This window comes from Peromyscus californicus, unplaced genomic scaffold (genome assembly GCF_007827085.1).
Source record: "Peromyscus californicus insignis strain IS unplaced genomic scaffold, ASM782708v3 Scaffold_11__1_contigs__length_118956290, whole genome shotgun sequence".
NCBI lineage: Eukaryota > Metazoa > Chordata > Mammalia > Rodentia > Cricetidae > Peromyscus > Peromyscus californicus.
The window spans coordinates 117996508-118023623 of record NW_026294402.1 but is presented as its reverse complement, the minus strand read 5'-3'; the positions used below and the strand labels follow the sequence as shown (position 1 = coordinate 118023623).

Here is a 27116-nt window from a genome sequence, read left to right as displayed (position 1 = left end):
CATAAGAATTTTTTTTAAGTGCCACAGATAATCAGTCTTACTCTAAAACCATAAAATATCTGTATGCCAGAAATATATAAATTGTGTGGTAGAACATACTTGTAATCTCAGCACGAGAGGCTGTGACAGGAGGATCTTAGGTCCAAGACCAGCCTAAGCTACATAGCAAAACCCTGTCGAGAGAGAGAGAGAGAGAGAGAGAGAGAGAGAGAGAGAGAGAGAGAGAGAGAGAGAGAGAGGAGGGAGGGAGGGAGGGAGGGAGGGAGGGAAGGAAGGAAGGAAGGAAGGAAGGAAGGAAGGAAGGAAGGAAGGAAGGGAAAATTTAAAAAATACATGAACAAATTGCTAACGAGTAAACAATTTGCTGAAGGACATTATTTGTCTCAAACTACAGCTCCATAAAGAGTTCACATATGAGAAGAGAAACCCAAAACCATGTTTAAATAGGCAAAGATGTAGGCAAGGAAGTGTAGGTTAGTGGTAGAGTACTTGCTTAGCAAGTCCAAGGCCCTGGATTCAATCCATGGCACCAGAAAATGGAGGTGGGGGGAGTTGATAAGACATAACAAAGGCCAAAAAAATACGAAAAGATCAACTTTACAACTAATCAAAGAAATAAAAACAATTAATATCCTGCTTATCATATTGGCAAAAAATTGTTTGAATGAAAATAATTATTTGTATATACTGCTGGTAGGAATATAAATTGAGAAGACCTCTTTGAAACAATTCAGCAACGTATGTATGTCAGGGTGGTTAAGAATCGGTGATGTCTCACACCTGGAATGCCAGTAGCTTGGGAGGCTGAGGTAAGACAACTGTCAAGAGTGCCAAGACAAAGCCAAGCATGGTGGCACACAACTTTAATCCCAGCACTCAGGAGGCAGGCAGGCGGATTGCTGTGAGTTCCAGGATAACCTGGTCTACAAAGCAAGTTCCAGACCAGCTAGCGCTGTTGTTACACAGAGAAACCTTGTCTCAAAAAACAAAACAAAACGAAGAGTGCCAGGGCAACCCGGGCTACCATGAGTTGCAGGGAAGCTTGGGCTATACAATGAGACCCCACCTTTAAATAAACAAGCAAGGGGCAGGAGAGATCGCCCAGCAGTTAAGAGAACAGACTGCTCTTGCACAGGATCCCAATTTGGTTCCCATTACCCATAGTGGGTAACTCATAACTGCCTATGACTCCAGCTTCAGAAAGATCTGATGCCTCTGGCCTCCAGAGTCACCCACACTCATGTGCGCGCGCACACATACACACACACTCACACACACACACACACACACACACACACACACACACACACACACAAAATAAATCGTAAATAAAATTAAAACAAATCTGCTAAGAAAATCCAAGGGTTAGGCATGTAAAACTGATGTTCAGCATATCCTTGGGTTCAACCCCCAGCACCAAAAACAAAATAAAACAAATAAATACTGTAAATATGGAGGCCTGGGATATAGCTTAGTGGTAGAGTAATTTCCTGGCAATGTTTGAGGCCACTGGTTCCATTCCCAGCTGTGCAAAAAATAAAGCCCACACTCTTCAGCATAGGCCCAAGATCAATCACCCTCAGATTCTTATTTATTAGAACATACTAGGAAGAAACAGTGTGTCTGCATTGATGCCTATGAGAACTTTGGGGTTTCAACCCTACTTCCTAAGCATAATTCTGGGGTCACTTTAAGTAACTCTCTATGGAAGTCCTAATAGGCATTGCCTCTTCCTGGCATCAAGAGCAGCCATTTTAGCAGAGGGTGGTGTGGATACACTAAATGGGAAAGACGTGTCTCACAACTTACATTTACAATTAGCTTGGACCCTTTCTTCCTTAGCTCTGGTTCATCTTAAATTCCTTACTTGCTGGAATGTTGTCTCTTCTGTCTTTCCAAAACATTGCCCACCAACCCCCACCATGTACTCCTCTTTCAATTCAGCCCTGACCTGATCTCACTTTATGTGGGCTTAAGGTTAAAGTAACTGAGAATATGACAGACCTGAGAAATGGGCCCAAATGATGATTATAAATAGGAAAACAGTAGGAAACAGATGAAGAACTAGAACACATAGGAGAAGCACATAAAGCATCCATGTGCTCCCAAAATATGCAAGAAACCTAATTAGAGGCAGAGGCAGGAGGATTAGGGAGTTCGAGGCCAGCTTCATAAAACCCTGTTTCCAAAAAAGGGGGGAAAAAATCAAGTTAGGTCAGGAAGGTGGATGCATGTCCAATCTCAACACTCAGAAGGCTGAACCGGTGGACTAATTCTAAGTTCAAGACCAGCTTGGGCTACGTATCAAGCTCAGAACAACTTGGAATATACAGCAAGACCCGGTCTCAAAGAAATAAAACAAGTAAGTAAACATACACCTCACCCCAACAAACATGTTTTGCAAAACACAATGTTAAAAGGCGATGCTAATTCTAATTTCCTGCAGGACCTCAAGCAAGTTATTTCCTATTTGGAACTCCACCTTCTCTAAAGCTGTGAGCCTGTAAGGTGGTAGATCCAGATGACTTCTGAGGACGGGCAGGTCCTAATATACTGTGGATCCAGATGTATTACTGCATGATCTTTGACTGGGCCCAAATCCCCAACTCCGGGGTTAGACGAGGAGTAGAGGAGGATTCAAAGTTATGTGAAGATGTGCGTTTCTCTGAGCAAGAATTCGGAGCTGTCAACAGGGTCCACGGCAGAAAGAACCTGAAAATTAGAATTTCGGAGCTTTTCCGGGTTTGGAAAACTGCAAGGGACTGCCGGGGCCAGTCCGCACCTTCACCTCCTGCCCCTAGCGACTGGGGCTAAGTAGGGCCTGTCTCTCGTCCTCCTGAGCCCCAGCTGGGGGTTACCTGCTCACAGGCTCTGGCCTGCAGCTCGCTTCTGCCTCATTCCCCAAAGCATTGCACGAACGAAGCCCTGCGAGTCACTCTGGGCGCCGCCATGTTGGCAGAACAACAACTTTATCAGAAGCGGAGGCCGCGGACACAGACAGGAGGGGAGGAGCCAGGGAGGCAGAGCTAGGTGCCTGAGCGGAGGCGCTGACTCCGCCCCCAGACCGGTCCCGCCCCGGGCCGGCCCCGCCCAGGCCTCGCCCTCCCTGTGGCTTTCCTGACTTGAACAAATTCTACTTACCTGGAAGTCTCATTATTACAGTTGTAGCACAAACGGGAGAGATACTAAAGAATAAAGGCGGCAGGTGATAAAAAGAGCTCTGGAGTGGTTCAAGGTCAGGGTTTGAATCTTAGCGCTGCAGAAGCTGTCTACTGGGCTGGTTTGTCTGACTTTTTGATTATTATGGGCCTGGTGGTGATTGTTGAAGCACTTTCATCCACCATATCAGATGATATAAGCCCAGGAGGAGAATTGCCTAGCCCAGAGGAGATAGGAGTAAAGTATACTGGCAGATAGGAAAACAAGCTGCCTCAACGAACACTTAGGGGTTTAATGTGCCCCATCACCCTGCACACATCTGAGCAAGTACTTCTGGCCTATAATAAATTAAGGAATTTCAAAGGAGCATTGGTGAAACTATACTTTATCTTTTTAAGAGAGAATCCTAAAAACACATGTGAGAAGTTCAGAATATCAAAATTTGCTAATATTACAAAATGGTTGATGTCCAGTAAAGCAAAAAACAATGTCTGAGAGCCATCTTTACTGCAGAGCTGAAGTCAATTGTACCTCCATAAACAATCCATCCCATTACTGCATATTCTCCATCTTAGCTTCTGTTCTTACATAGAGGAGTGTAGTCCATAGGGAGGCCAGCAAGGGTGCACACTCCTGTAGAATAAAACTTTCTATTCTGTGTGCTACCCAGGGACACACAGAAACCCTTTATCCATTTCCAAGTCTTAGGGAAAAAATTTTTTTTCCTGATACTTGAAAGCTTGAAACACCATTTTATTCTAGAACAGCATCAAACCTCATCTGGAAACCAGCACAAATAAGAATCTCTGGCTCCACTCTGGGAGCCTGCTTCAGAGCCTGCATTTTAACATGAGCCAAAGTGTTAAGGTCTGAGTTCAAGTCTGAGATTCACTATGCTAGAATGTGAGAGATTCTGAACACTAATGTAGCTTTCTCAGTTTACAAATATATAAACTGAGGCATGGGGCTGAGGATGTGGCTCAGTTGATGAAGTTGTTTGCCTAGATGCCCAAAGCCCAGGGATCAATACCTAGCACTGCCTAAACCAGGTACCATGGTGCATGCCTATAATCTCAGCACTCAGGAGGTGGAGACAGGAGGATCAGAAGCACAAGGTCATCCTTCCCTACATAGTTCCAGGCAGCCTTGGCTACATGAGATCCTTTCTCAAAACAACAATGATTAGGACAAGAAAAAACTGAAGCCAAAGGGAGCTGGCTGTCTTGCTCAAGGCCATGATGCAAGTTAATGTAAGGTTTGGGGTTCAAAACTGGGATCAGTGTATGGTGGCAAACACCTGTAATGTCGGCACTTAGGGACTGAGACAGAGAGCCTGGAAAATCAAGTCCAGCCTGAGCTACAAAGCAAGACCCTGTCTCAAAAATCAAAAAATAAAGCAAAGTTTGGTGACTTACTCTTGAAATCCCAGCAGTCAAGAGACTGAGGCAGGAGGACTGCCTTGAGTTAAAAGCCAGCCTGAGTTACACAATGAGTGTCAGGCCAGCTTGGGCTACATAGTAAGACCTTACCTAAAAATCGTTGTGGAATAATCTTTTTGTACACTGTGGAGGTGTGTCTTTGCCAAGGTACCTTTTTTATTGATTTAATAAAAAGCTAAAAAGCCATTAGCTAGGAAGGAGGTATAGGCAGGACAGTCAGATACAGAAGATGCTGAGAAGAAGAAAGGTGGGGTCGCCATGAGACACAGAGTAAGCAAGACACGGTGGAGGACAGGTAAAGCTATGAACCACATGGCAATACATAGATTAACAGAAATGGGTTAATTTAAGTTATGAGCTAGTTAGAAACAAGCCTAAGCTATTGGCCACACTTTTATAATTAATAATAAGTCTCCAGGTCATGATTTGGGAGCTGGCAGTTGGGACAGAAAATGTCCGCCTACAAAAAAAACAAAACCAAAACCAAAAAGCAAACAACAACAACAAAACCAAATTAATCTTTGGCCTGTCATATCGGTATCTGTTCCCAAATCGCAAAGTGAAAGATTATAAGGAATATAACTTGCAACCTAATCCCCTCACTTTGAAGATGATGGGACACAGCTTGCCTGCAGTCATATACCTAGTGTATGGAAGAGCCAGGATTCCAACCCAGATCTTTTGATCTCTCTGCCACCAAGATTGGGTGCTTAATGTAAGGTATTACCATGGAAGCACTGCCCAGCAGATGAACTTGTCACTCTTTTTTTTTTTATCTTTTATTGAAAATAGATTCTTGGGCTGGAGAGCTGACTCAGCACTTAAGAGCGCTGACTGCTCTTCCAGAGGACCCAAGTTCAATTCCCAGTGCCCATATGGCAGCTAACAACTGTCTATAACAACATTCTATAACTGACACCCTTACACTGACATACAAGCAGACAAAAACACCAATGTTTTTAACTAAGTCTCTATAATTTTATTTTATCAATAAAGACTCAAGAGCCAGATACTGGGGTGAAAACCTGCCAGCTCAAAGAGACAGAGAAAGCACTCAGCTTCTTCCTCCTCTACTGTTGTCCCAGAAAGAGAGCTTTCTCCTGCCTTATCAAAACAAAAAGAAGAAAGAAAGAAAGGAAGGAAGGAAGGAAGAAAACCTCCTCTAACCAAATGTCCCTTCCTTCTACTTCTTCTCTCTCTCTCTCCTCCTGACTTCCTACTACCCTCTATGTTTTTTTCCTGTCAACAGATTGCTTGTTCCCCCTCTTGACCTATGGTTGATTTTATTTAATCCTGTTGACAATATTCAAGCAGAAAACTCTTGGATTAAAGGTATGTGCTAGGACTGAGCCACACCACAGCTAGAAGCTGGTTTTTTTTTTCAGTAAATAAAGCAATCTTGGGGTTTACAATGTGATCAAATACCCTGCAACACAACAATGCAAATAAAATAAAAATTTTAAAAAATGGATTCTTTTCCATATGATGGATCCTGATTATAGTTTCCCCTTCCCTCTACTCCTCCCAGTTCCTTCCCACCTCCCCTCCCTCTCAATCCACTCCCTTTCTGTCTCTCATTAGAAAAGAACAGGCTTCTAAGAGATAGCAACCAAACATGACAAAATAAAATATAACAAGATGATGCGAAAACTATATAGAAGTTGGACATGGCACCCCAACAGAAGGAAAAGAGTCCCAAGAGCAAGCACAAGAGTCAGAGACTCACTTGTTCTCACAATGAGGAGTCCCATAAAAAATACTGTATTAGTTTGAATGTAATTGGTCCCCATAAGCTCATAGGGAGTGGCACTATTAGGAGGTATGGCTTTGTTAGAGCAGGTGTGGCCTTGTTGGAGGAAGTGTGTCACTGTGAGGGTGGTCTTTGAGGTCTCCTTTACTCAAGCTACTCCCAGTGACACAGACCACTTCTTATTGTCTGCAAGATGTAGGACTCTCAGCTACTTCTCTAGCACCACATCTGCCTGCATTCCACCATGTTCCACCATGATGATGATGGACTGAACCTCTGAAACCGCTACCTCAATTAAATGTTTTCCTTTATAAGAGTTGCTGTGGTCATGGTGTCTCTTCACATAGCAATAGAACCCCCAAGACAAATACTAAGATAATAGCTATAATATATACACAGAGGCCCTGGTGTAGACCTTGTAGACCCTGTGCTTGCTGCTTCAGTCTCTCTGAGCTTTTATGGACCTTGTGTAGTTGATTCAGAAAGCCTTGTTCTCTTGGTGTCCACCATACCCTCTGGCTTTTAAAATCTTTCTTCCTCCTCTTCCTTGGATACCCTGAGCTCTGAGGAGAGGGATTTTATGGAGACCTCCAACTTAGACTTTCTCTCCACTTAATGTCTGGATGTTTGTTGCCAGAGGAAATCTCTCTGATGATAACTGGATAAGGCACTGATCTATGAGTATAACAGAATATCAGTAGGAATCATTGATTTTTTTTATCAGTAGTGTTTGATTTTACCCTAGTTCTCTGTACTATCTAGTCTCTGGTTCTTCATTACCCAAGCAGTGTTGGGTATGGGTGCCTTCTCATGGAGTGGACCTTAGGTCAAATAAGACATTGGTTGGCTACTCCCACAAGTTCTGTGCCACCATTGCCTTGGCATATTTTGCACTAGGCTTCCACTGCACTAGGTTCCCACATCACCCCCAAATGCCCTCAAAATCCCACCTGTCTCTTCCCGCAATCTCTCCCTCTATTTTATGTTCAACCTCCCATCCCCACCTGCCCCTAATCCACTCAGAAAATCTATTCTATTTCCCCCTCCCAGAGAGATCCCTGTGCACCACCTAGACCCTTCCTCTTTACCTATCCTCTCTGGGTCAATGGATTGTAGCTTGGTTATCATTTGCCTAATGGCAAGTATCCCCTTTTAAATGAATACAAACCATATTTATCTTTCTGGGTCTGGGTTACCTCACTCAGGGTGATATTTTTCTGGTTCCATCTATTTGCCTGCAAATTTCATGATGTCATTTTTTTAACAGCTGAGTGGTACTTCATTGTGTAAATGTACCACATTTTCTTTATCTGTTCTTCTACTGAGGGACATCTAGGTTGTTTCCAGTTTCTGGATGTTGTGAATATAGCTGCAATGAACATGTTTGAGCAAGTTTCCTTTGGTAGTTTAGAGTGTCCTTGGGGTATATGCCCCAAAGTGGTTGTCTTAGTTAGGGTTTCTATTGCTGTGAAGAGACACCACAACCCTGTCAACTCTTATAAAGGAAAACTTTTAATTGAGGCTGGATTCAGTTCATAGGTTTAGTCCATTATCATCAAGGCAACATTGTGGCATGCAAGCAGACATGGTGCTAGAGAGGTAGCTGAGAGTTCTACATCTGTACCTGAAGGCAGCAGGAAGAGACAGTCAGCCACTAGGTCTGGCTTGAGCTTCTGAAACCTCAAAGCCCACCCCCCAGTGACACATTTCCTCCAACAAGGCCACACTCTTAATAGTGCCACTCCCTGTGGGCATATGAGGGCCATTTTTAGTCAATCCACCACAGTGGTATAGCTGGGTCTTGAAGTAGATCAACTCTTAACTTTCTGAGGAACCACCATATTGATTTCTATAGTGGCTATACAAGTTTGCACTCCCACCAGCAATGAAGGAGGGTTCCCCTTGCTCCATAGCCTCACCAGTATGAGCTGTCACTTGTGTTTTTGATCTTAACCATTTTGACAGGTTTAAGATGGAATCTCAAAGTCACTCTGATTTGCATTTCCCTAATGGCTAAGGATGTTGAACATTTCTTAAAGCATGTCTCAGCCATTTGAGATTCCTCTATTAAGAACTTTCTGTTTATATCTGTACCCCATTTTTAATTAGATTATTTGGTTTTTTGATATCTAATTTCTTGAGCTCTTTATATATTTTGAAGATTAGTCCTCTATCACATGTGGATTTGGTATTAAAAAAATATTTCCCAATTCTGTAGACTGCCACTTTGTCTGATGGACAGTATCCTTTGCTTTACAGAAGCTTTTCAGTTTCATTTGGTCCCATTTATTAACCATTGATCTTAGTGCCTCTACCATCAGCATTCTGTTCAGAAAGTAATCTTCTGTGCCAATGCGTTCAGGCTACTCCCCACTTTCTCTTCTATCAGGTTTAGTGCATCTGGTTTTATGTTGAGGTCTTTGATCCACTGAGACATGAGTTTTGTGCAGGGTGAAAAATATGAATCTATTTGCATTCTTCTACATGCAGACATTCAATTTGACCAGCAGCATTTGTTGAAGATGTTGTCTTTTTTTTTTCCAGTGTGTAATTCTGGTTTCTTTATCAAAAAGAAGGTGTCCATATGTGTGTGGATTTATGTCTGGGTCTTTGATTTGACTCCATTGGTCAATGTGTCTGTTTTTGTGCCAGTACTATGCAGATTTTCTTTTTACTACAGCTCTGTAGTACACCTTGAAATCAGGGATGATGATACCTCCAGAAGTTCTTTTATTGTACTGGATTCCATATGAAGTTGAGTATTGTCCTTTCAAAGTCTGTAAAGAATTGTGTTAGAATTTTGATGGGGACTGCATTGAAGCTATAGATTGCTTTTGGTAGGATGGCCATTTTTACTATGTTAATTCTGCCTATCCATGAGCATGGATGATCTTTCCATCTTCTTATATCATCTTCAATTTCTTTCTCCAAAGACTTGAAGTTTTTTTGTTTTGTTTTGTTTTGTTTTGTTTTGTTTTGTTTTGTTTTTAGACAGAGTTTCTCTTTGTAGCTTTGGAGCCTATCCTGGAACTCACTCTGTAGACCAGGCTGGCCTCAAACTCACTGAGATCTGCCTGCCTCTGCCTCCTGAGTGCTGGGATTTAAAGTGTGTGCCACCACTTCTTGCTAAATATAAAGGTTTCTAAGCTTCCGAATCCCTCTGGTTCTCTAGGTATTCAGTTCCATTCTTGTGACAGTGCTGGGATTAAAGGTATACGTCACCACTGCCCGGCTGACTTGAAGTTTTTATCATACAGGTCTTTCATTTGCTTGATTAAAGTTACCCCAAGATATTTTATATTATTTAGGGCTATTATGAAAGGTATTTTTCCCTGATTTCTTTCTCATCCCATTTGTCACTTGTGTATAGGAGGACTACTGATTTTTTTTTAAAGTTAATATTGTACCTAGCCATTTTGCTGAAAGTGTTTATCAGCTGTAGGAGTTCCCTGGTGGAATATTTAGGGTCACTTATGTATATTATCATATTATCTGCAAATAATATACTTTGACTTCTTCCTTTCCAATTTGTATCCCCCTTGATTTCCTTCAGTTGTCTTCTTGCTCCAGATAATAGATATTGAGAGAGTGAACACCCTTGTCTCATTCCTGATTTAGTGAAATTTCTTTGAGTTTCTCTCCATTTAATTTGATGTTGGCTGTCAGCTTGCTGTAAATTGCCCTTATTATGTTTAGGTATGTCCCTTGTATCCCTAATCTCTCCAAGACTTTTATTATGAAGAGATGTTGGATTTTGTCAAAGGCCTTTTCTGCATCTGATAGATGATTGTATTTTTTTGCTTTCAGTATGTTTATATGGTGGATTACATTTACTAATTTTCATACGTTGAACCATCCATGCATCTCTGGGATGAAGCTTACTTGATCTTTTTTAAATGTGTTCTTGTATTTGGCTTGCAAGCGTTTTATTGAGTATTTTTGCATCTATGTTCAGAAGGGAATTGGTCTGTAATTCTCTCTCTTTATTGAGTCTTTATGTGGTTGGGTATCAGGGTAGCTGTGACCTCTTAAAATGAATTGAGCAGTGTTCATTCTGCTTATATTTTTGAGAATAATTTGAGGTACACTGGTGCTAACTCTTCTTTGAAAGTCTGGTAGAATTCTACACTAAAACCATCTGGCTCTGGACTTTTTTTCATTGGGAGACTTCTAATGACTGCTTCTATTTCACTAGGGTTTATAGGCCTATTTAAATTGTTTATCTGATCTTGATTTAACTAGGTAAGTGGTATCTATTGAGAAAATTACCATTTCTTTTATATTTTCCAATTTGGTAGAGTATAGGTTTTCAAATATGCCCTTTTGGTTCTTTGGATTTCCTCAGTGTCTGTTGTTATGTCTTCCATTTGTTTCTGATTTTGTTAATTTGAATATTCTCTCTCTGCCTTTTAGTTAGTTCAGGTAAGGGTTTATTCTCTCTTGATTTTCTCAAAGAACCAACTCTTCATTTCATTGATTCTTTGCATTGTTCTCTTTGTAACTATTTTTATTGAATTCAGTACTCAGTTTCTTGCTGTCTACTCCTCTTTGGTGTGATTACTTCGTTTTTGTTCTAGAGCTTTCAGGTGCTCTATTAAGTTGCTAGTATGAGATCTCTCCAATCTTTTTTATGTAGGCACTTAGTGCTATGAACTTTCTTCTTAGCTTTCCACTGCTTTCATTGTGTCCCATAAGTTTGGGTAGGCTATGTATTCATTTTCCATCTATGATGATTGAAAAGTTTTGTTATGTATAATAGTCTGGACTGGCGTCTGTGGTCTCTTAGAGTCTGTAGCACATCTGTCCAGGCCCTTCTAGCTTTAGAGTCTCCACTGAGAAGTCAGGTGTAATTCTAATAAATCTGCCTTTATATGGTACTTGATCTTTTCCCCTTGCAGCTTTTAATATTCTTTCTTTGTCCTCTATGTTTGGTGTTTTGATTATTATACATCAAGGGGATTGTCTCTTCTGGTCCAATTTATTTGTTCTGTATGCTTCTTGTACTTTTATAGACATCTTCTTCTTTAGGTTAGAGAATTTTTCTTCTATGATTTTGTTGAAAACATTTTCTTGGCCTTTGAGCTGGGAGTCTTCTCCTTCTTATATGCCTATTATGCTTAGGTTTGATCTTTTCATAGTGTCCCTGATTTCCTGGATGTTTTGTGTCAGGACCTTTTTAGATTTAACACTCTCTTTGACTGATGTATCCATTTCTTCTATCATATCTTCAATGCCTGAGATTCTCTCTTCCATCTCTTGTATTCTGTTGGTAAAGCTTTTCTCTGTACTTCCTGTTGAATTGCTAAAATTTTCATTTCCAGAATTCCCTCAGTTTGGTTTTTCTATATTGATTTTACTAACCATTTCAGGTCCTGAACAGTTTTATTTATTTCCTTACAGTGTCTGTTTGTGTTTTCCTGGATTTCTTTAAGGGATTTATTCATTTCCTCTTTAAAGACCCCAATCATGTTCATAAAGGCTGTTTTAAGGAGTATTCAGGGTCTGCTGTGGTAGGATAGCTGGGCTCTAGTGGAGACATATTGCCCTGACTCTTATTGTGTTTTTACTCTGGTGCCTAGACATCTGGGTTTGGGATGATTATAGGTCTAGGTGCTGATTTCTGGATTTGTGTTTGTTGTGTGGGTGTTCCTTGATTTCTGTTTCCTCTCTGGATTTTGGAGAGAAGGCTGTGTGTTGCCTGTTTTCCTGGCCTGTTCAGCTGATGTGTTCACAGGGAATGCCTGCTGGTGTTAGAGACTGGTTAACAAGGATGGATTAGGGGGGAAAAAGTTTGGAGAAGGTCTTTGTGATTCTTTGGGGATGAGTCAGGAAGGAAAGGGAGACCACAGCAGGTTTCCTGCTACAGATCTGGGGATGAGATTGGGGGATTGGATCTCTGGAGCAGTAAGAGAGTGTGGGCCTGCCTTTAGCCTACTTGTTGCCCTGGGAGGAGCAGCCTTTGGGTTAGCAGAGGTTACTTGCTGGAGTTGAAGTCTGGAATAAAGCAACAAGTGTGTGTGGGCGGGGGTGTGGGGGGGGAGATTATGAGGGGATGGTCTGTGGGGTCCACAGGAGATGTGGGAAAAGGGAAGAAAGGCTGCAGCTGGTGTTTTGTTTCAGCACTAGGGACAAGACTGGGGATTGTATCTGAAAGAACAGAGAGAGAGGAGAAGATCTGTGAGCAGCCTACCTGGTTTTCTGGCAGGGGTGGCCTGTGGTTTAGCAAGGGGTGCCTGCTAGGTTTGGGGGCCAAGACACAGTGATGAGTCAGGGGAGGGAGGTTAGCAAAAGATGGTCTGTGGGACCCACAGGAGATGTGGGCGAAGGGAAGGAAGGCTACAGCTGGGTTTCTGTTGCAGTGCCAGGGAGGAGACTGTGGGATTGGGTTTGGGGGAACACAGCGAGAAGAGAAGGTCTGTGGGCAGCCTACCTAGGACCTGTCACTCTTAATGCCTGCATTCATACATAACCAAAGTGCCCTTTTTCTCATAAATGGATATATAACCTCCATCCTTATTCTTGTTCAAAATCTCTCTGTCCTCTTATGAAGCAAAGTTAACACTGACATTTTTAGAAGATTGTTTCAAGTGGAATTTTCCTAAAAGTCACTTGCTTTTTGAAAAGTAGCTATTTTTACATCAAAGACAGTGGCATGAAAGCAAATCCTTTCACTCTTAAAGATCATGCTGCAAAGATGCATTATTAAATAAAAGAGACAAGCTGCTAGCTGTGTTGAGTGTGTTACATCATTTTTTTTTCTTTTTTAAGAAAAAGAAGTCGGGCATGGTAGTACATACTTGTATTTCAAATAGTTCTGAGGTGAAGGCAGGATTATTACCAGCCAGGGTTACATAGCAAGACCTTTTCTGAAAAATACAAAGCAAAATAAAAAACAATTACAATAAGCCAAGATTGGTGGTACATGCCTATAATTCTAGATACTTGGGAAGCTGAGGCAGGAGGCTGCCTGGCAACTTAATGAGCCCCTGTCTCAAAACAAAAAGTAAAAAGAGGGCTGGGGTGGAATTCTTTGCTTCCCTTCCATGGTTAAAGTGGTATTGTATGCATGTGTATTTTATGAAAATTTGGAAAATGAAAGGGCTTCTCTCTACAGCCTCCAAAGGGAACAATTCCCCATAGTTAAATAAAAACTAGAGGAAGCTATTAGTCTGCTCTAAGCCTTGCTGTTGGTCCCAGGCCAGGTGGAGTCATCACACCAAGCTGAAGTCAAGCTGTTTAGTTGACCTAAGAAATTAGGATTAGAGAGAGAATGGGCAGGTTTCCCCACAGGCCCATGGTAATTGGGCTGATAATAAAGTTCCTTCTGTCTGCTTTAATCTTCACACAAAAGAAGTAACCTGAAATGTTCCAGTGTTAACTAATCCATTATTTCCCTGCTGCTCTGACTCCTGCTCCTGCCTTACAAGGAAACAGGTTGGAAATGACTAACCTGCCTTTTGTTCATTTGCTTCTCCCTCTCCTACCTTTGCCTATGAACCAAGCCCTCTCCTCTTCTGCTTGTTGTCTGAATCCTGACTCATAATTCAGCACCTCATTTCCCTGTATTCCATGGGAAATTAGGAAGTGGAAATTGGTAAGGAAAATAGAATTATTTATTGTTTGGCCAGAGGGAGCAGGTTGCTACTAATTTCTCCCCACCGTGCCTGAAGAGAATATACAGAAAACCATGAGACAAAGGCCAGAAAATATGTAGACTGAGTTATGAGATAGTTGTCAATGCAAAAAAACAAAAACAGCAACAACAACAATAAACCCTCTCACCTCAAAGGGAATAAGAAGTGATTTATTCTAGAGCCAAATATGAATGACCATGCCAGGGAACACGGATTCAGGTTATCCCAAAAATTACATTCCAACATAGTAACCAAGACAATTTTCTGTAACACGAATCTTAAAAGGTCTTATTAATTAAAACAAACCCAGAGCCAGATATTGGGGTGAACGCTGAAAGATCAGAGAAACAGAACAAGCCACATCCAACCTCACCTTGCCAACTTCTCAGCTGATCTTTTTTCCTCAAACTGGAAGCCTCTGAGTCCTCATCTGAATGGATCTCAGCTGAACTGCTGCTAAAAGCCTAAAAGCTTAAAAGGACTCTAGTTCCTGGTTCTCACGCCTTATTTACCTTTCTGCTTCCTGCCATCACTTCCTGGGATTAAAGGCATGTGTTACCATGCCTGACTGTTTCCAGGGTGGCCTTGAACTCACAGAGATCCGGATGGATCTCTGCCTCCGGAATGCTAGGATTAAAGGTGTGAGTGCCACCATTTTCTGACCTCTATGTCTATCTAGTGGTTGTTCTGTTCTCTGACCCCCAGATAAGCTTATTGGGGTGCACGATATATCAACCACAATTTTCAAATACACCAGAGCACTAGTGGTGGGTTACAGTAAAGTGAGGAAATCTGCTACAGGCCTCAGCTGTTATCTAATGACATCTGGACATTGAAAGTAAGGGACCTGCTTGTACATTCCCAAATGATTCCACGCGATAGTCACAGGATGTTAGTTCACACATAAAGTAGTGAATGACTGTTTCAGGGGCTAAGACAACCCAAGATAATTTGGCTTCCAACCTATATGTTCTAGCTTCCCACAATCATTTAATCAGGCTTATAAAGTGTTTTAAGTTCATGTGGCTTTTTTTCTGGAAACTTCAACTCACGTAGTTAACAGGTCTTTTTCTGACCGGAAAGGGGTGCTAACTGGGCCTCCGGTAGTCTCCACTATCTTTGGTGGTCATGATGTGGGGAGAAGTGGTTATGTGCCATAGCACTGCTGTGGAGGTCAGAGGACAACTTTGTGGACTTGGTTCTCTCCGCTACCTTCACATGGGTTCTGAGGCTCAAACTCAGGTCATCTTGCCAGTCTCTGGGACGGTTATTTTCACCCAAAGAACTTTTCCTTAGAAAATTAGATTATGCCAGGTGGCGGTGGCACACACCTTTAATCCCAGCACTTGGGAGGCAGAGCCAGGTGGATCTCTGTGAGTTCGAGGAGAACCTGATCTACAGAGCGAGATCCAGGACAGGCACCAAAACTACACAGAAAAACCCTGTCTCAGGGCAAAAAAGAAGGAAGAGGAGGAGGAGAAGGAGGAGGAGGAGGAGAAGGAGGAGGAGGAGGAGGAGGAGGAGGAGGAGGAGGAGGAGAAAGAAAGAAGAGAAGAAAGAAAGAAAGAAAGAAAGAAAGAAAGAAAGAAAGAAAGAAAGAAAGAAGAAAATTAGATTATAATGTGGCTTAGGAGAGGCACTGTACAGGTTTACAGATTAGAAAAGAATGTTGATAGGTAAGAAAATAGATTGGAAAAAAGTCAAAGGAATTTTTACTACATATAGATCACAAGGAAGTCAAGACATGGTTTTGGGTTTTTGTTGTTGCTGTTTTGGTTTTTTGTTTTTGTTTTTGTTTGGTTTGATTTGGTTTTTTGAGACAGGGTTTCTCTGTGTAGCCCTGGCTGGAACTTGCTCTGTAAACCAGTCTGGCTTCGAACTCACAGAGATCTACCTGCCTCTGCCTCCCAAATGCTGGGATTAAAGGCTTGAATTACCACACCTGGCTGTCAAGAAATGTATTGATTGTAACCATGGATCATCATCATGCTTATCATATTTTCCCAGATAAAGAAGTGGAGTTCTTCAAGGTACTTTGATCAACACTGTTAAAATTCATGATTACCCAGTGAGAGGTTTAAACCAGAGCCACGGTTCTTTTGAGAGTCAATCCTCAAGGGTCAGTCCTTTTTCAAAATTCATGGCATTACCTCCTTTTCCATATTGTAATAGACATCCACAGAATAGGAATAGGGAAAAAATCCTTTTTCTTCCAATGTTTTCTTCTTCTTCTTCTTCTTCTTCTTCTTCTTCTTCTTCTTCTTCTTCTCCTCCTCCTCCTCCTCCTCCTCCTCCTCCTCCTCCTCCTCCTCCTTCTTCTTTTTTTTTTTTTTTGTTTTTTTTGAGACACAGTTTCTCTGTGTAGCTTTGGAGCCTTTCCTGGAACTCTCTCTGTAGACCAGGCTGGCCTCAAACTCACAGAGATCCACCTTCCTCTGCCTCCCAAGTGCTAGGATTAAAGACATGCACCACCATCACCCGGCCCAATGTTTCTTTTTAAGATATTTGACCACTGTGTACCTCCCAACCATATATCCTCACTTCCCACCGTCCTGTGATCCTTCACTTCCTGCTCTGCTGTGGTGTTCATTCAAATAGTTCCATGAATATCACAGCAGCCAGACTTTGATGCAGGGATTTGGTGCACGATGATAGCAGGACAGACTCCAACAGTCTCCAACCTGCCTTCTCAATTTCTCTTACCTGGGTGTTCCTGCCTCTCTCCCTGTCTCTTGTCTCTCTCGTACTCCATATTATGGAGCCTGGGCTTCTCCCACCCTATCTCTCTCTCTCCTCCTCACCCGCATCTAGAACCAGAATGCGAAACCTGCTAGGATTGCCATGAAAGTGATTGGCAGATCACTTTCTGCCTGAAACCCACATTGCTCTTAGAGCTCCCAGGCACAAGAGCTAATAATACGGACTCATTTAAGCCACATCTCAAGCTTTCTGTTCATTGTAGTAAAACCATCTGCTATCCCACATACTAACTAACATAGACTTTGCCCTTTTCCCTCTTTCCACATAGAAGTCATGTTGCCTGTTCTCTCAAGTATCTTCTTCCATGTCCCTCCACAGTAATACTGTACCCTATTACAAACCTCTAATCTAGGTGTTCCTTCCTGCCCCTGATCTACCAACAGTCTCTAGGCTTTATCACCATTACATTTATTTATTATTGTATAGGGGGGTGCTCCTGCTATGACATGTGTGTGATAGTCAGAGGACAACTTTTGGGAGTTCATTTTTTCTTTCCACAATGTGAGTCCTAGGAATTAAACTCAGGTTGTCAGATTTGGCAACAAGTACCTTAATCCACTGAGCCATCTCACTGGCCCTTGTTTTATATTTTTGAGACAGAGTCTTACCAGGTTGCCCAGAGAATTCTAGAACTCACTAGATTCTCCAGCTTCAGCCTCCTGAGTGCTGTGATTATAAGCATGAACATTATACCAGCCGAGTGTGATCTTTTTGCATAGAGAATTACAAGAGATTCCTGCCAGTCACAGGTTCTGTATTTGTGACTATCTATTTGCTAAGTTGATGTGTGATTTCAAAATTGATAGTATTCATGTTTCTTTTGAGGTCACTTATAGACATGCACAAAAAGATACCAAAAAGAAAAGAAAATCCAGCACTCGGGAGGCCAAGGCAGGCAGATCTCTGTGAGTTTGAGGCCATTCTGGTCTACAGAGCTAGTTCCAGGACAGCCGAGGCTACTCAAAGAAACCCTGTATTGGAAAGAAAAAAGAAAAGAAAACGCCCAAAAACACTTCAGTGTACATTCTCATCTGAAATGCTGCCAGCCCAATAGATAAAGATCCTGCAGGTATGCCTTAGACTTAAGACTGTTTGGTGCCATCCACTAGCCCAGTACCAGACCCACCTAGTGACTGATGAAAAATTGATATCCCCACCTGAGTGACCCCAACCATACCTGGTACCCAGTTCCTGAACAACAAACATACTGGGTCCCAGGCAGCTCTCAATTGCAGAGATGGGTATCCTGAGTCCTCTCAACAGCAAGACACTGAATTGTAGAAGAGATCAGGCAATCACTGTCTGAAGGCTGAAGGGGTAACAGAACCATTCAAGAGCAACCAAGCCATGAAGAAAGGATGTGGAAGTAATGATATGAGATGACTAAGGAAGGATAAAATTATGCAAGGAGCCAGAGAAGAGAACCACAGGCACTGGTCACCAGAAGCATTCTAGAGAGATGCCAAGTCATAGGGCCAATATCTCAGACCAGAGGCTGAAAGCTAATACTGGCTGCAACCAAAGGCTTAGTGTCTTAATAGCCAAGGGCTGAACAAAGAACTGTAACACTTGCAAGATTAAGGGTCTCCATGTCACAGGTCTGCATGAGGGCTGTAACACTTATAAAGTTTCTGTTATACCTGAGACCTGCCATGATTTCTTCTGGGTAGAACAAAAGAACCATCATCCAGCTGATTGGGGACAGTGCTCTATCACCATTATTTTACAGAAATTGGGGGACTGAGAGACTACAAATATTGTTCAGGGGTTTCTATAGCCATGATAAAACACCATGACTAAAAGCAAATTGGGGAGGAAAGGGTTTATTTGGTTTATACTTACATATCACAGTCCATCACTGAAGAAAGTCTGGGCAGGAACTTAAACATGGCAGGAAACCAGAGGCAGGAAGTGAAGCAGAATCTGTGGAGGAGTGCTGCTTACTGGCTTGTTTCCCAAGACTTGTTTAACCTGCTTTCTTATATACCCCAGAACAACCTGCTGAGGGATGGCCCCATCCACAATAGGCTGGACCCTTCCATGCCCATCACTATTAAGAAAATGCGCCGGGGTGGTGGCCCACGCCTTTAATCCCAGCACTCAGGAGGCAGAGCCAGGCGGATCTCTGTGAGTGTGAGGACAGCATGGTCTACAGAGTGAGTTACAGGAAAGGCACAAGGATACACAGAGAAACCCTGTCTCAAAAACAAACAAACAAACAAACAAACAAACAAAGAAAAAGAAAATGCACCACAAGCTTGCCAACGGGCCAGTGTTATGAGAGGCATTTTCTCAATTGATGTTCCCTCTTTCCAAATGACTCTAGCTTGTGTCAAGTTGACATAAAACTAGCCAGCACACCACACAGCTGTGAAATGTTTCAGTGCTGTCTGGCTGCAGAGTCTAAGCTCTGACCCATTGAAGCCAGACTGTTTCCCTTTGTACTTGCTGCACAGAGTTGCTTGAAGAAAGGGAGTTAAATGTTTGAAATAACAACAAGCATGTCACCTGGCCATCATCCCATACAACCAGCTGTCCTCTCCACAAACAAAAAGAAAGGTGAGAGGGGTGTTGATGCCTACTCTGAAGGTCATTGCTGTGGTGTGGAGCCTCAGCTGCTCCAACAGGCCTTGGTTTGTGTGTGTGTTTCACTCTGTGAGCACCAATAAAGTTTTAAATTTTATTTGATTATTAATTTGTGTGTGTGTGTCTATGTGAGTGTATGTGCACACCTCAGAAGCCAGAAGAGGGTACCAGATCCTTTGCAGTGGTTCTCAACCTTCCTAAGGCTGTGACCTTTTTATACAGTTAGTTCCTCGTGTTGTGGTGACACCCAACTGTAAAATTATTTTCATTGCTACTTCATAGCTGTAATTTTGCTACTGTTATGAATCATAATGTAAAATCTGATATGCAGGATATCTGAGATACGACCCCTGTGAAAGACTCATTTAACCCCCAAAGGGTTCACAACCTACAGGTTGAGAACCGGTGCCTTAGAGTTAGTTGCAGGTGTCTTTGAGCTGCCTGACATGAGTGCGGGGATCTCAACTCTGGTTCTCAGGACTGAGCAACAAGTACTCCTAACTGCTGAGCAATCTTGCCAGTACCAGTGAAGTTTTAGTTATTCTTTCTTCAGCATCCCAACAAAAAACAGTTCCCTATTCACGGCCACCTTTGCTCCTTGAGGAAGGGCTTGGAAACTGGATGGTCCTTGTATTCGTTACTTTGCTACTGCTGCGATAAAACACAATGGCCAAGGCAACTTGTAGAAGGAAGGGTTTATTTTGGCTTTACAGTTCCAGAGGATGAGAGTCTATCACAATCACTTCAGGAAAGCTTGGCAGCAGTCATGGTCTCAGGAATACCTGGGAGCTCACATCTCTAACCTCAAACAGGTAACACAAAGAACTCAAAATGGTGTAAGTCTTTAAGCTCTCAAAACCCAACCCCAGTGGCATACTTCCTCCGAAACCTACCCAAACAGGACCACCAACTGGAGACCAAGTATTCAAATATCTGACCCTACGGGGGCCATTCTCATCCAAACCACCACAGGCCATTTTTCCACTTTGGTACTTGCTGACCTATGGGCTATGGGCCAAAACCTCAGGATCACCTTGTCTGAGAGGTAGCAATGAAGAGATGAAATGGGAGTTTTTCGTGAAGTTTCTACCATGCACCTGGGCTTTGAACATCCTGGGGTAAAATTCTTTTTTTCCTAAGAGCCCAATAGTGCAAAGGATTCATTACCAAACATCACCTCCTTAATTAACTTCCAAAACGTTGTATTTTTCCTTCCCAAAGCTTAATGATTTTGAAGTGCACATGAAAATATCCCACTTGGAATGACTCATGCCATAATTATCCTTTGACACAGAGACAGACCTTGGGATTAAGTTTTAATCTGTTCATTAAAAGGGAAGGAAAAAAATCCTTTCAAGTGCTGTAAATCTCCTTAGGCCTGTGATTGCTTCAAGAAAGAGATAATCTTATTTGAAGAAAGATGGAATTTATAAAACTGTATTAGTTACATTTGGCCTAAAGATATTTAGAATTTGTTATTATCAGCCTAAGAAGAGGCTATGGACAACACACACTTATTTCCAAGTGTCTTAAGTGTATCTTGCCCATATTTTGGTGATTATCTGCAATTTATCCACAACTTTAGTGAACAAACTTCACTGAGTTCCTGCAGATCTGTCATTAATTTGGCATTTAGTCATAACATGTTTTTATCCACAACTTTAGTGAACAAACTTCACTGAGTTCCTGCAGATCTGTCATTAATTTGGCATTTAGTCATAACATGTTTTGAGATATCTTGTATTTTTATTAATTCATTATGACACAAGATCTCACCCTGTAGCTCAGGCTGACCTGGAAACTTACCATATAGGTGTACTAGTCACTTTTTTCATTGCTGTGACCAAATACCTGACGAGATACAAATTAAGGGAGGAAGGGGTAGGGCATAGTGGCATGGGCAGGTAGCAACTTGTCACATTGCATCCTCCACCAGGAAACAGAGAGTGAACAGGGATTGTGTATGAGCTATAAAATCTCAATGTCTATTTCCAGTGACCACTTCTACATCAAGGTTCTACCTCCTGAAGGATTCACAACCTTCCCAAACTTTTCCACCCTCCAGTTGGGGCCAAGTGTTCAAAAACATGAGTATGTGGAGGACATTTCATATTCAAACCACAATAGGCTTGCCTAGAATTCTTGGCAATCCTCCTGCTTCAGCTACCCATCAAGCTAACTGTTCCTTAAATCCATGTTTATGTATCTTGTCTTCCTAAGTAGTCTGTAAGTGAATGAAATCAAATGATCACGTTCCCCTGACCCTTGTCCAGCAAATGTAGTTTTACACACAGTCCTGTGCTCAGCTAGATCCCAAAGATTCAATGTCTTATTTTCCATCTCAAATCACACAGCTGGCAAGGAGAACAAAGGCCTCAGTTTCCAACTCGGTCCAGTTTGTGGGGTGTAGAGATTCTGTGTTATTAAGTCTCGCATGCTGAAGGTTTGGTTCTCAGTTAGTGGATCCACAGGGCTCTGTTCTAACCAATGGATTGAGCCATCATTGGAGGTGATGAAGATGAGGCCTAATTAGACATGTAGGTTCTTCAGAGCTATGCCTTGCTCCAGGACCCTTCCTCTATCCATCTCAGTTTCCTGGCCTCCATGAGTTGTGTATATAGATTACTTTTCTGTGGCTGTGATAAAGCACATGGTCATCCATGGCTTCTTTTAGGAGGAGGAGTTTATTTTGTCCTATAGTTCCAGAGGGATACGAGTCTATCATGTAGGGGAGGCATAGCAAGAAGCAGCAGGCTCTGTAAGAGCAAGGGGATAAGAGCTCATACCTTCAAATACAGGCAGAGCGTGAACTGGAAGTGCTGAGAGGCTGCTAAACTCTCAGAGTCTGTTCTTAATGACATACTTCCTCCAGCAAGGTCACCCACCTGAACTCCCCAAACAGAGCCACCAACTGAGAATCAAATGTTCAAAACCCAAGCCTATAGAGGACATTTCCCAATCAAGGCTCTGCTCTACCATGCCTTTCTGCCATGATATTCTGCCTCATCACAGGCCACAAACAACAGAGGTAGCCCAATATGGACAGAAACCTGCAAAACCATAAGCCAAAAAGAAATGTTTCCCTCAGGTATTCTGTCAAAGTGAAGAAAACACAGGTCGCACATGCATGGAAAGAGTTTAATTTAATGAGTGCCAGACACTTGGAGGGAATGTGGGAACTGATCAGCTGATGTTAATGACAATAACACAACTGTGTCATCTTTCAGTAGCTGAGGGACTTGATGGTATTGCTTTACATGTTTGTGACTTTCCAGGGACTGATAGCCAACATACTCTAAGCAGAGAACAGTGACAAACATAGCTTTATTTTGTTATTTTAAAACTAATTCTTCAGAATCTATACCTAAGGAGCACCCTGAAGTCTATTTTTTCCAGTGATGGTGATTAAACCCCAGAGCCTTGCACATTTGACCAAGTACTCTGTTCCTAATCTTCAATCCTAGTACTTAGGAGCTGAGGCAGGAGGATCACAAGTCTGGGGCCATCCTGACCTCCAGAGTAAGATTTTGTCTCAAAAGAACAATAAATAAATAAAGGCAAGCTGCAGGACTTCCTGGCTGACCACACAATAACAATAAAATCACTGCCATCAGCAGCATCTAAAATTTCTAATGGAGCCCAAAGGGAAAGGATGAAAAATAGTGACTAAGCTGAGTTTTCATGGTAGGAAGAAAAGGAAAAGAAAGACAGAAAGGAAGAGGTGAGGGAAAGGATGAGAGGAGGAGGAAGGGGAAGGGGAGGGGAAGAGGAGGAGGAGGAGGAGGAGGAGGAGGAGGAGGAGGAGGAGGAGGAGGAGGAGGAGATGGGCCAGAAGGAGGAACCATCCATGGGATGGGACAGGCAATGAAGTATTATCTTTCCAACTCTCTGCTCAGGCAGAGAAACCATTCTAGAGCCCATGAGTCAGAAACATCAGGTGATCACCACAGTGTAGTCTATCATCAACAGGACTGTTTTGTAGCTATTTAAAAATAGAATAATCTGTCCCTCAAAGACAGCTCTTTATGTAAAACCTTTATCACAGGCGAGGGACTATTGAGAACAAGAAGCTATTTCAACTCTGTCACCCTCAACTTCTTATCTGCAAAAGAGGATAGGCAGAGTGTTGTTCTAAGGGTCAAGTGAGAGCAGACAGAAAAAATAGAAGCAGTGCTGACACCAGGTAAACTCTCAGTACTCACAGACTCTGATACTACAGTTGGGGCTGTGAGTGGGGCTGCCAAGGTATGCAGTGTACAGATGTAGCAAAGGCCTTGACTTATTAGTGATGATAGATTGTGCAGAGCATGTACTTAGTCACATTCTCTTGGCTCAGTCCCCATACCATCTATATCTAATGTGAATATTCATATGCATAACCCAGGGACCAGATGGTCTAGGGTGGGGTTGAGGTTCTGCATTTCTAAATGACTTCCATAGGATGCTGAGGACAACCACCCATGTGTGGATCACACCATGAATAACAAATAGCTGCTTGAGAGTTGGAGGTAACATTAGAGCAATGCAGTAGAGTCAAGATGCCTGACCACTGATGGCTCACCTATTCTGTGAATTGTTGAGGTAAAGGTCTATCTGAATGAATAGTGAAACTTAAAAAATAAAGCATGTAATCTCAGTACTAAGAGGGCTAAGGCAAAAGAATCTTGAGTTTCAGAGCAGCCAGGGCTCCTAGCAAGACCCTGCCTTAATGCAAAGGGAAGGGGGCTCAGAAAGCAAGACAGAAGGGAATTATTTCTAAAGTCAAATAGTAAACAAAGTGTTAACAAAATTTTACCAACCAGGGGTTGTTCCTATTGAATCTACTTGAATAAATACATTTAAATCATTTGGAATTAACCAATTGCTCTTCAAATGAAGGTTGTCAAAGTGCTTGGAAGAGAATTTTTTTAAAAGAGTGCTTAACACCTCTCCACCTGTCTCTTACTTGTATGTTAACTTTGCTCAGCAAATCTAGAGGCAAAGACAATGGCATTTCTGTGAATTGAACTGGTCATGCACGAACAGATTCATCATTCCATCCAACAGTGTCTGAGTAGCTCATGTTAAACATCTCTGGTTCTGAGGATCGAGAAGGAAGACTCTGGATGTATATTCTCAGAGACTAAGGGTTTAATGGTTGAGACAGATGACTGAATTCCCATCATCCATGATAGAGGCAATCATGGCCACTGAAGAACGCAGAGGAAGGATACATCTCTCTCTGGAGTAGGAGAAGGAAAAATCTGAAAAGGCATCCTGGAAGAGGTGATTTCAATATTTTCCTACCTCTTTGGGCTGATTATTCTTTAAGTTCATTAAATGGGGTCTAGGCAGATGAGTAGCCTGCAGCCAGCAAAGTAAACTCCTGCTGTCCTGGAGAGATGCCTGAGGTATCTTCAATGCCTTGGCACCTGTGCTCCACCCATAGCAGGCAGAGGCAGTGGTCCTGAGCAGAAGACCTCAGGAATTCACCGACATATGCTCACAGAAGCACAAGCATCTTGTCAGCATCCTCTAGCAGGTGAGTGTAAATAATTTGTCGGTTCTGCTCCAGAGGAGCCAAGGAGTCCGAGTTTCCTGCAGACAGAGGTAGGGAAGGTTGCCTAGGGCTCCAGCTCACAATATGGAAAGTCTTTCTTGAGAGACACAAAACCACTATGATGAAAGAGTCCAATGCAGAGAATCCCCTTCCCAAGGAGACCTCTATCTCCAATAAACAAGGCCCTCCAAAAAGAGAGGTCAAACAGGTCTTTGAAAACTTTCAAAACAGAATAAAGATTCACTGTTAGAAAGCTTTCAGTAAGCCCTGAGCAGCCTTCAACAAGGCACCAGATGTCCTGTATAGCAAGATCCACAGCCAGATTACAGGAAGCTCCGCAGCACAGAGATCTCTGAATGCATCCTTTAACAAAAGGTTTCCCAAATATAATTGACAGTAGAACCATTCTTTTAATAGTTGAAGATTTACTAGTATTCATAGCTTGTATTCCACGGCACTTTCTCTAGGAGTACTGCTCTAGCTACCACTGTCAGCCATAGCTCCCAGAGAAACAACAAGCAGGAATTGGTTCATGTGACTAGAAATTTATTTACAAGGCAGAAGTTGGTGAAATGGCTCAGTGTGTCAAGTATTTGCTCTGCAAGCATAAGGATTTGAGTTTAGATCCCTAGCACTTCATAGATCAAGTGTATTGGTGCATGCCTCTAATCTCAGAACTCAGGTGGTAGAGGCAGAAGGATCAGAAGCTCAAAGGCATCCTCAATACATAGCAAGTATGAGGCCAGCCTTAGATACATAAGACCCTGTCTATGAATAAATGAATGAATGAATGAATGGTTATTGTAAGAGACAGCAATATAGAAGAACAAATAGTATTCTAACAGCTTTTACTTCCATTGTTTATAATTCTTTTTAAAATTATTTATTGTTATTAGTATGTGTATGTATAATATGCATATGTGAATATGGACATGTGTGTGCACCAGTGCATGGAGGTCAGAGGACAACTTTGGAGGTTCTTTCCTTCTACTATGGGATCTGGGGATTGGACTCAGATCTTGAGATTTATAAGGTAAGCACTTTTACCCACTGACGCATCTATCTGGTCCATTTATAAGGTTTTATGTTTTATAGTACTGTGATGAGTAATCCTAACTGCTGATTTGACTGGATTTAGAATCATCATGGAAACAGACCTCTGGCTATATCTGTAAGGGTGCTTCCAGATAGATTTAGCTAAAAAGAGAAGACCCACCCTGAATGTGGGTAGCCCCATCCCTCAGATGGGAGTTCCACACTGAATATAAGGAGAAAGTGAGCTGCACACCCGCATTCCTCTCTCTCTGCTTCCTGACTGCAGACACAACATGACCAACTGCCTCATGTTCCTGCCACCATGCCTTCCCTCTGCGATAGACTATATTTCCTTGAAATAAACCCTTCCTTTCTTAAGTTGCTTTTGTGATGATTGATCACATCAAACAGAATAGTAACTAATGCAGGTAGCTACTTCTTTTCCAATAAAATATTGTGTGCAGCCTTCATATGTGAAGAGACTCAAGGGAAGTTTCTTCACCTGAAGTCAGAGGGATAGGCCTGAACCTCCTCAAACTTATCCCTACCCTCTGGTTAAAGTGACTTTGAGAAAAAAGTAGGAGTTCTCATTCAGTACAGATGCTTATTTTACAAAGAGAATACTAAAAAGCCCAAGGGTTAATGGTTTATTTTATGTAAATAGTTTTCAAAGTATGGTCCCAGGACCCAGCAAATCAATACTATCTGGAGACTTGTTAGAATGCAAATTCTTGGGGGCTAGAGAGGTGGTTCAGCCATGAAGAGCCCTGGCTGCTCTTCCAGAGGATTCTGGTTTGGTTCCCAGCATGCACATGTCAGCACAACCAGCTGTAACTCCAGACCCAGGGGATCAGATGTCCTCTTCTGACCTTCTATGGCACAGCATTCATGTAGTGCATAGGTATACATACAGGCAAAACACCCATATACATGAAAGAAAAGTAAAAATTAATTTTAAAAAAGGAAATGCAAATTATCTGACCAAACCCTAAAGCCACTGAATCAAAAATTGTAGGTGTGGGATCACCTCTCAGGGGATTCTAATACAGGCTAAATTTTGAGAACCTTACTGCGTGTCACGGTGAAGTAAGTACCAAAGGATACTTAGAATTGACCAGATTTGCTTTTGGAATCTGATCACCTTAGTTTTATGACCTTAAGTAGGTAACATAACATCCCCCATGGTCTTAGTTTCCTGATTTGGAGAGAGAGGA

At 42.2% G+C, this 27116-nt stretch overlaps 1 protein-coding gene across 7 annotated transcripts in view; it reads right to left on the bottom strand.

The window, feature by feature from the left end:
* Window positions 1-27116, bottom strand: part of Lars2 (leucyl-tRNA synthetase 2, mitochondrial) — a 183163-nt gene that overhangs the window by 121914 nt on the left and 34133 nt on the right. Inside the window, exon 1 of one of the 7 annotated variants that reach the window (XM_052725622.1) lies at window positions 2859-2985. The exons of 4 other annotated variants lie outside the window; for them this stretch is intronic. The gene's annotated coding sequence lies outside the window, so the exon portion shown is untranslated. 2 more of the 7 variants (XM_052725647.1, XM_052725655.1) reach the window with 2 other exon arrangements.